The sequence below is a fragment of the Protopterus annectens genome, chromosome 3.part1 (genome assembly GCF_019279795.1).
Source record: "Protopterus annectens isolate FY-2018-M chromosome 3.part1, PAN1.0, whole genome shotgun sequence".
Classification (NCBI taxonomy): domain Eukaryota; kingdom Metazoa; phylum Chordata; order Ceratodontiformes; family Protopteridae; genus Protopterus; species Protopterus annectens.
In genome coordinates this window covers 566,712,720-566,721,398 of record NC_056732.1, presented here as the reverse complement: position 1 = coordinate 566,721,398, position 8,679 = coordinate 566,712,720, and the positions used below count along the sequence as shown (strand labels likewise).

Here is an 8,679-nt window from a genome sequence, read left to right as displayed (position 1 = left end):
TTGTAGCAGGGACATGAATAAATAATGCAGAAAAACTGTCTGATAAATGTAGCACAATACCCCCAGTAAGGTTCAAACCTGTGTTCTGGCCATTTTTTGACAAATAATGCTGTGTATTCTACCCACTTGAGGAACAAGTTATATGGGTAAGATTGCTGAAGTACTGGCCAGTTATGTGTGTGTGTGTATAAATCCCAGATTTTAAGGTTCCTATGTTCATAGGTTCATAGGTTCATACTAGGCTATCTGCCCTAGGGCATTTATAAGCCTAGCCATAATGTGTTTGGCTTTCGCCACCCATTTTAAATTAATTTTGCTATGCCCTTTTTCGAGATTAGTATACTGTGCCTGTCTAACAGTGACACAGAAGTGATACCCGGGTTAAACCTACAATCTCCCATCCACTCATCAAGAGTCCTCTTGAAGAGAGTCAATGAGGGACTCTGCCTAACCTGGACTGGGATTTTATTCCAGAGTGAAGGGAGCCTCTGGGTTATGAATCTGTCCCTCCAGCATGTCCTATTTATTTCAGTGCTGAGGTTCAAGTCTCTCAAGTGCTTAGCTCGATGGGATTTGGATTTGCTGAGGTGCAGCATGTCCATTAATTCCGGGTTGGACATGGCTTTATACGTCAGGCACAGATCGCCCCTGAACAGGCGGTATGCCACTGAGTAGAGCTGGAGTTTCTTTAACCGGGCAGCATATGGCATCTGTTTGAGCCCTTTGATCCTCTTGGTGAGGTACTTGTGGGGTCTTTCCAGTTGCTGCAGGTGTCTGGTAAGGTACATCCCAAAAGGGGCATTGTACTCAATTATGGGCCTGATGAGGGATGAGTAAAGAGGCACGATGACCTCCCCTGATCCAGATGTGAATCCCTTCATGATTAGGTGGGCTATATAAAATGTTTTTCTAACCACTTTGGCCACGTGGTTGTCAAATGAGAGACTGCTGTCAACTTGGGTCCCCAGGTCCCTAATTACTTCTTCTGTACTATACACTTTTTGGCGTTTAGCTTGAGGCCATGGCTCTGGCACCAGTTGTCTGTTTCTATGAGGTCCTTTTGGAGGATGCTTGTGTTGGCTGGAGAGTCGATTATGGTGCCCAGTTTGCAGTCATCTGCGAACTTGGTCAGCCACAGTCCTTCCGTGTTGGCCTGTACCTCCGAGAAATATATACCGAACAAGAGAGGTCCCAGGACTGAGCCTTGTGGGACGCCACTTGTAACTGGTTTGGAGTCTGACATGGCTCCAGCAATTCTAACCATGTGGGTTCTGTCCTTGAGCCAGTTTGCAACCCATCTAGTGACACAGGGGTTTATATTTAAGCTGGTGAGCTTATCTATAATGCCAGTGGGGTATTGTATCAAAGGCTTTTGCGAGGTCCAGGTAGGCTGTGTGGACCACCTTCCCTTCATCAATGGCCTTGGTGACTGTTTCAAAGAAATCAACCAGGTTTAAGAGGCAGGATCTGCCCTTAACAAAGCCGAACTGGGTAGGATCCAGTGTCTGTAGGTCCCCAATATCTTTATTTATGAGGTCCATGATGATCCTTTCCATAGCTTTGCAGACCAAGCTAGTCAGGCTTATGAGGCGATAGTTTCCAGGATCCGTTGAGGCACCACCTTTGTAGAGAGGGACCACTGTTGCTGTATGCCACTCTTTGGGTACATATCCTGTAGTAAGGCTGAGATTGAACAGTAGTTTTATGTTTGGGTTTAGCTCTTCTTGGAGTTCATGTAGGACACAGCCCGGGACACCGTCTGGTCCCATTGATGCTGTGTTTTTTGCTTTGGAGAGGGCGGCTCTTACCTGAGCATCTGAGATGCCAGGGGGGCAGTGCTCTGCTGGGATAGATATTTGCCCTTTTGGTGGGGGGGGAGTTTGCACTGAACCTGTCAGCTAGGATGTTGGCAATGTCTGTGGGTTCGGTGTATTTTTTGTCATTTTGGACTAATTCTGAGCATATCTAGGAATTCCCACCCAGGTTCCTAACATAACTAAAGAAAACCTTGTGATTATCCTTAGTGTCCTGTGCAATTTTTCTCTCGAAGCTGGCCTTAGACGATTTTATGAGTGCCCGTAGTTTTTTGCTAATACTGATCAGAGATGCCTTCCCTTTTTGGGATTTTGTTCTATCATTTAGTAGCTTCCTCCTTCTATTGTATAGTTTGTTTATGGCTGGGGTCCACCAGACAGGACGTCTGCCTTTGGGGGATTGGGTCTTGGTTTTATTTGGGATTGCATGATCCATGCATTCCTGAAGGTGTTCATAGAATGCATTTATAAAGGATTCTGCGGTCTGGGCCGTATTTTCCAGAGGCCCGGGGACTTTGAAGGATTCCACCTTGGTTTTGAAGAGTGTGAAATTTGCTTTAGAGAAGTTTTCACAGGTGAATTAGCAATAAAGTTTAAAGCAGGACCGTGCTTTGATAAAGACTTTTTCAAGTAACTGTGCAGTATGCCTTTAGTCACTAAATGTGTGTTCTAATTTGAAAGTAGTCAACTGTGAAAATTAACTGAATAAAGAATGCAGAAAAACTGTCTAATAAATGTAGTGCAATACCTACAGTAAGGTTCAAGCCTGTGTTCTGGCCATTTTGTGACAAATAATGCTGTGTATTCCACCCACTTGAGGAACAAAGTATAGGGGTAAGGTTGTTGAAGTTCTGGCCAGATATGCATGTGTATAAATGCCAGATGTTAAGGTGCATTAACAATAACATTTAAAGCAGGACTGTGCTTTGATAAAGACTCTTTCAAATAACTGCAGAATGCCTTTAGTCACTAAATGTGTGTTTTAATCTGACAGTAGTTAATTGGGAAATCCAGTGCTCATTTTCCATGGAGTCACAGCTTGTGGGTTCTAATCCCATGACAGACAACTAAGTATTCAATGAATGTCTACTCTATGTAGTGTACATGAACATACCTCTCAGCTGTCATGATTTTCAGAATGTAATGAGTAATGCCCCATATGTCTGGTCCTTGTTTAGCAGATAAATGACATTTCTTGGAAAGCAATTCAGTGGCAAATCCGTTATCAGAACACAGTGCTACTAATGTATGAGCACACTATGTTCAACTGTACCCAGTACGTGTGCCTCCATCCCACCATGTATTACAGCTTGGCCCATGCTGTCCCATGCTAATAGGTTCATTGCTATGTACATACAGCATCATCTATACAGTAGAAGCATTCACTGTACTCCCAAATGACTTTGTACATAAGTAGAGGTATGTAGTAGTAGTCTGTGTAGTAATATTACTTGCAAAGTTACTAATGGCATTTTTTTCTCTCTCATCCCAACCCTTCTCTTCTTTAATTTATTAATATTATTTATTATTATGATTTCATATTAACATACATTTTTGTAACAATCTGTTTTGTTGGTCTTATGAATAATTTCATATTGGTTTGCCATTAAAATAATTGTACTAATGTTACTTACTGTTGTTATCCTTGATATAATCCTTCATATTTCATTTGATTACTCATTATTATATTCTATAATGTTAATACTAACATCTGTTTGGTTATGTTTGTTTTAACCTTATCTTTATATTTAATTTCTACAGCACAACAAGGTAGGCCAGTTCGGAGATCACCTACCTTGGCTCCTAACCATGGCACCAGGGCCGAGCACGTCTTGGCCACAGCCTAGTGATGCCCCTATGCTTCCCTGTACTACCTGTGGCGTCAGATAGTTCTACCCCACAGGTTGGAGTTGGGCCCCCCTCTTGAGCAGAGGTGGAAGGAGTGATTTTATCACTCGTGATGAACTGCCAGGTATGGTGTGTGGGTTGCTGTGCTGAACTCTTGGTGCATGCATACACCAGAGCATGCTGTTTATCCTGGTGTGGCTGCCCAGCCCAGACACCAGTGTCCACCACTGCCACCACAGGGGCAATGAAGGAGCAGTGCTGACAGTCCCATGGGTGAGGACTTGAGTCACACTGCTGCCGTGTGTGATGCTCATGGGACTGGGATCCCACAACACCCTCCCCAGTCAAGGTGTTTACCTTCCTCTTGTATCTCACACTGACCCTGTTTGCTGTCTTCTCTGTCTTGTCTGTCTGTAAATGCTTCCTCATCCTCCCAACTTATCTCCCCTACATCTACATATGTCCTGCCCCCCAACATTCCACTCTCACCTTAAAAAAAATGAGCACTTGTCCCAAAAGAAAATATATATCGCCCCATACCTAGCTCTCAATTATGCACATGTTTAGACACACGCAATTTTGGTCCAATTAGCTTGACAACACACTTATGTTGTCCTCACCTATCGCTCTGGGGGTGACAGTCCACATTCATCTACAAATTCTGTCAAAGTGCACAGTTGTTGCTGTATAAAAAATGGATAGCTATGTCTATTTTCTGTACCCTTCCTGCATGTACCTACCTGCCTTTCACTATGTTTTCCCCCCTGCTTGCACCCCATTTCAGCACTGTCCTATCTCCCCATTTTTCTTTTCTTTAAAGATTATTTTTTTTGTAATCACATGCAAAATGTACACCTGTGCCCTGTCTCAAACCCAGGACCATTCCACCTGCAGAGCATTGCATTGACCCACTAAACAATAGAGCTGTTATTTAAAGCAGGTGGTTTAAGCAAAACATAACAATTGGCAAGTAACCATCATTAAGTGTATTCAAACAGTGCCATGCATCACGCCGCATCACACAAATTTGTTTAAAGAGTAATGGAAACAATGGGGGTATAACTTGGAGTCTGGTACTCAAATTCACTGCCAGAAAGCCAGACACAGAATAATGGATGTGAATGAGGTGTCTAACAGCAGGTAAATGTGCACTTCTATCAGCAACATATAAAAATACACCTGCTACTACATTAATGGCAAAATAGATGTTTAACTGGGACTCTGGTGGAGAAATACATCCTTATCAAGCCCATGCACATAATGTTGTTTGTCTTTCGGCTTTTTCCTGGTAAGGGTCACCACAGCGAATTCTGGTCCACTAATGATTGGCAGTAGATTTTATGAAACGCTGAGGTGCCAGTTCGACGCCTAATCTTCAACGAAGGCAAGCCCATTACACACGCATGTCTTTGGAATACTACCCAACCCAGCGGGGAGGACATGCAGACTCCACACAGAAGGCACCCCAAGCCAAGCCGAGAATCGAATGGGAGAACCTCTTGCCCGTATTCACCACAGTAAATGAGGTATGTCACAGCCTGTGAGTGTGCACTCATATGTTGAAAAACACACCTTCTGTAACAGTGACTCAGTAGGCTCAGACTGTTAAATACTTTATAAACAGTACTTTTTGGCACATGTGGTCTTGGATTCAAATCCAGAAGGGGTGTAGCATTTAAAATACATTATTATGAATTTTGCAGTGACTGACTGCCATCAACTATTTATTCACCCAATGCATTTCAAATGGAATGTCTGCTGTTCAATGGATGGCAAAGGCCTGCAGATAGGAACACAGTTAACATAGCACTATAGCAACACTACAAAGTGCATAGAGTGAGAGGTCATGCATTAATATGCATTCAAAAGGATTTTTAACTTAGATAATGCAAAGGATGCCCTCTAATAACAGACTGCAGCACACAGTCATTTGCTAATGATATTACAGATTAGCACAGCTGCAAACCTAACATGCACACATGGAGGTCCTGCTAGCAACAAGGACTGCCAACACACACATTCTAAATGACTACCATAATGTAACACATGGCTTGGCATATGCCCAAATGGTTGACTTAATGGCATAAAATGTCCCCTATGTTGTTGAAGGACCAACAAACATGTTGCATATTACTCTGATAATAATACCTTTGGCTAACATATTTACCTTAAAGACGCATTACCTCAATATCCTGTGGGATGGGTTCTCAATCTGGCTCTGGCTATACACCAGAGCTGCCAGTGGTCACAGTTTTACTCATAAGTGTTGTTGTCTCCACATTCTGCAGCCTCTCTCACTATGCTTTGCCTGCAGCAGCAGCTGCAGCCTGTTGCACATACATAACTCCATGTAAGAAATAGCTACTACAATCATTCTCTCTGTGCTAACATACTATTTCTAACCAGAATATCCAGCCCATCATATGAGAAAGGAGATGGATTCTACACTGAGGCCTTAAATCACCTGAAATAGTTACAGGGGATTGCCTGATTACACTGTAAATCAGCTGTGTATAATTCAGTTAGCATTACTCAACCACAGATTGGTTCTGAGGCAATCTCCTGTTAATGAGGACCAATTTGAAAAGAAAAACTGCTAACTAGGGAAACTATTGTGTATGAAAGTTACTTCCTATGAACTCATTGGCACAAGACATATACATTGTTTTTTTCAAAACAGGTGTATTGTACTCTATCAGGTATGTAATCTTTTTGTCTCTAGCATGATACATATGGTGGAATATATTAGGTATTAGGTAAAGTTTTCAATTAGCAATAATCACGTGTCAGTAGACCTTCATAGGCTATAACACTGCCACTGCACAAAGATAGTTATGGGGAATGGGATTATGTCAGTAAGCCTGTAGTAGAACTGTACTGGTAACATGTCATTGATCGATTTGGTTTAGGCGTATTCTACAGCGGAATTGAAGGATCACTCGGTTTTAGGAGTGTGATTTTAAGTGTTTCACAAGTGTACATTAAAATAATTTATAATCTCATAGAGCCATACTTTATTAAATGATTAATGGAATCTGTCTTTTAATTTTCCAGGACTGAATGAGAGCTGTAATATTGCCCCTGTCTTAAAGTATAGAGCTTACTTAAGATAATTTGTTTTTACATTACACCTCTCTCTTACTTACATTGTCGGTCCTTTTATGTTTAAGTTTTTTTAAAATCTGTAGATATATATATATATCCTTTTTAAAAACCTGCAGGCATATATATATCTTATGGTTTACACATGCCTTAATAGTGGGAGTGTATAATTAAATTATTACTGATTAACATGGTCAATAGATTTATTCATTTGCATTTCAAAAAAGAATGCCCCTTAACTAAGTAAATTTATCAGAACAATAAATCCCTTGGGGTTTAATGCATACACTTTTTAGGATATTTTTTTACTTATTATATTATTTTATTATACAACAAAAGGTATTTTCTTGTTTACTGTATTTAATTTATTTTTGTATTGTCTCCGAAGGGGATTGTGTATTTTTAAAAGGCATTTTCTTTTAAAAAATGTATTACTATTAATGAGCAGGAAGTGATGTATTTGATTGTATTTTTTAATTGATTGCAAGCACTTAAATAAGGACCAAAAAGGATTGTGTCTTTTTTTGGTTCCTTTACCTCTGAAGAAGCTACTCAATTGTAGTAGCGAAAACGCTGCTCTTATTGTGTTCAATAAACTTGCGTTAAGGTTTTGTGTGGCTTGGTGGATTCGTCAGCACTCCTTTTTGTGTGCTTACCTGAGCATCTGAGATGTCAGGGGAGCAGCACTCTGCTGGGATAGATATTTGCCCTTTTGGTGGGGGGAGAAGTTTGCTGAACCTGTCAGCTAGGATGTTGGCAATGTCTGTGGGTTCTGTGTATTTTTTGTCATTTTGGACTAATTCTGAGCATATCTGGGAATTCCCACCCAGGTTCCTAACATAACTAAAGAAAACCTTGTGATTATCCTTAGTGTCCTGTGCAATTTTTCTCTCGAAGCTGGCCTTAGACGATTTTATGAGTGCCCGTAGTTTTTTGCTAATACTGATCAGTGATGCCTTCACTTTTTGGGATTTTGCTCTATCATTTAGTAGCTTCCTCCTTCTATTGTATAGTTTGTTCATGGCTGTGGTCCACCAGACAGGACGTCTGCCTTTGGAGGATTGGGTCTTGGTTTTATTTAGGATTGCATGATCCATGCATTCCTGAAGGTGTTCATAGAATGCATTTATAAAGGATTCTGCGGTCTGGGCCGTATTTTCCACAGGCCCGGGAGCTTTGAAGGATTCCACCTCGGTTTTGAGGAGTGTGAAATTTGCTTTAGAGAAGTTTTTCACAGGTGAATTAGCAATAAAGTTTAAAGCAGGACTGTGCTTTGATAAAGACTTTTTCAAGTAACTGTGCAGTATGCCTTTAGTCACTAAATGTGTGTTCTAATTTGAAAGTAGTCAACTGTGAAAATTAACTGAATAAAGAATGCAGAAAAACTGTCTAATAAATGTAGTGCAATACCTACAGTAAGGTTCAAGCCTGTGTTCTGGCCATTTTGTGACAAATAATGCTGTGTATTCCACCCACTTGAGGAACAAAGTATATGGGTAAGGTTGTTGAAGTTCTGGCCAGATATGCATGTGTATAAATGCCAGATGTTAAGGTGCATTAACAATAACATTTAAAGTAGGACTGTGCTTTGATAAAGACTCTTTCAAATAACTGCAGAATGCCTTTAGTCACTAAATGTGTATTTTAATCTGACAGTAGTTAATTGGGAAATCCAGTGCACATTTTCCATGGAGTCACAGCTTGTGGGTTCTAATCCCATGACAGACAACTAAGTATTCAATTAATGTCTACTCTATGTAGTGTACATGAACATACCTTTCAGCTGTCATGATTTTCAGAATGTAATGAGTAATGCCCTATATGTCTGGTCCTTGTTTAGCAGATAAATGACATTTCTTGGAAAGCAATTCAGTGGCAAATCCGTTATCAGAACACAGTGCTACTAATGTATGAG

The 8,679-nt window shown here is 40.8% G+C and overlaps 1 pseudogene; it reads right to left on the bottom strand.

Annotated features, from left to right (window-relative positions):
• Window positions 1-6,343: 6,343 nt before the first annotated feature.
• LOC122798989 lies at window positions 6,344-6,492 on the bottom strand (annotated as a pseudogene).
• Between the last annotated feature and the right edge of the window lie 2,187 nt (window positions 6,493-8,679).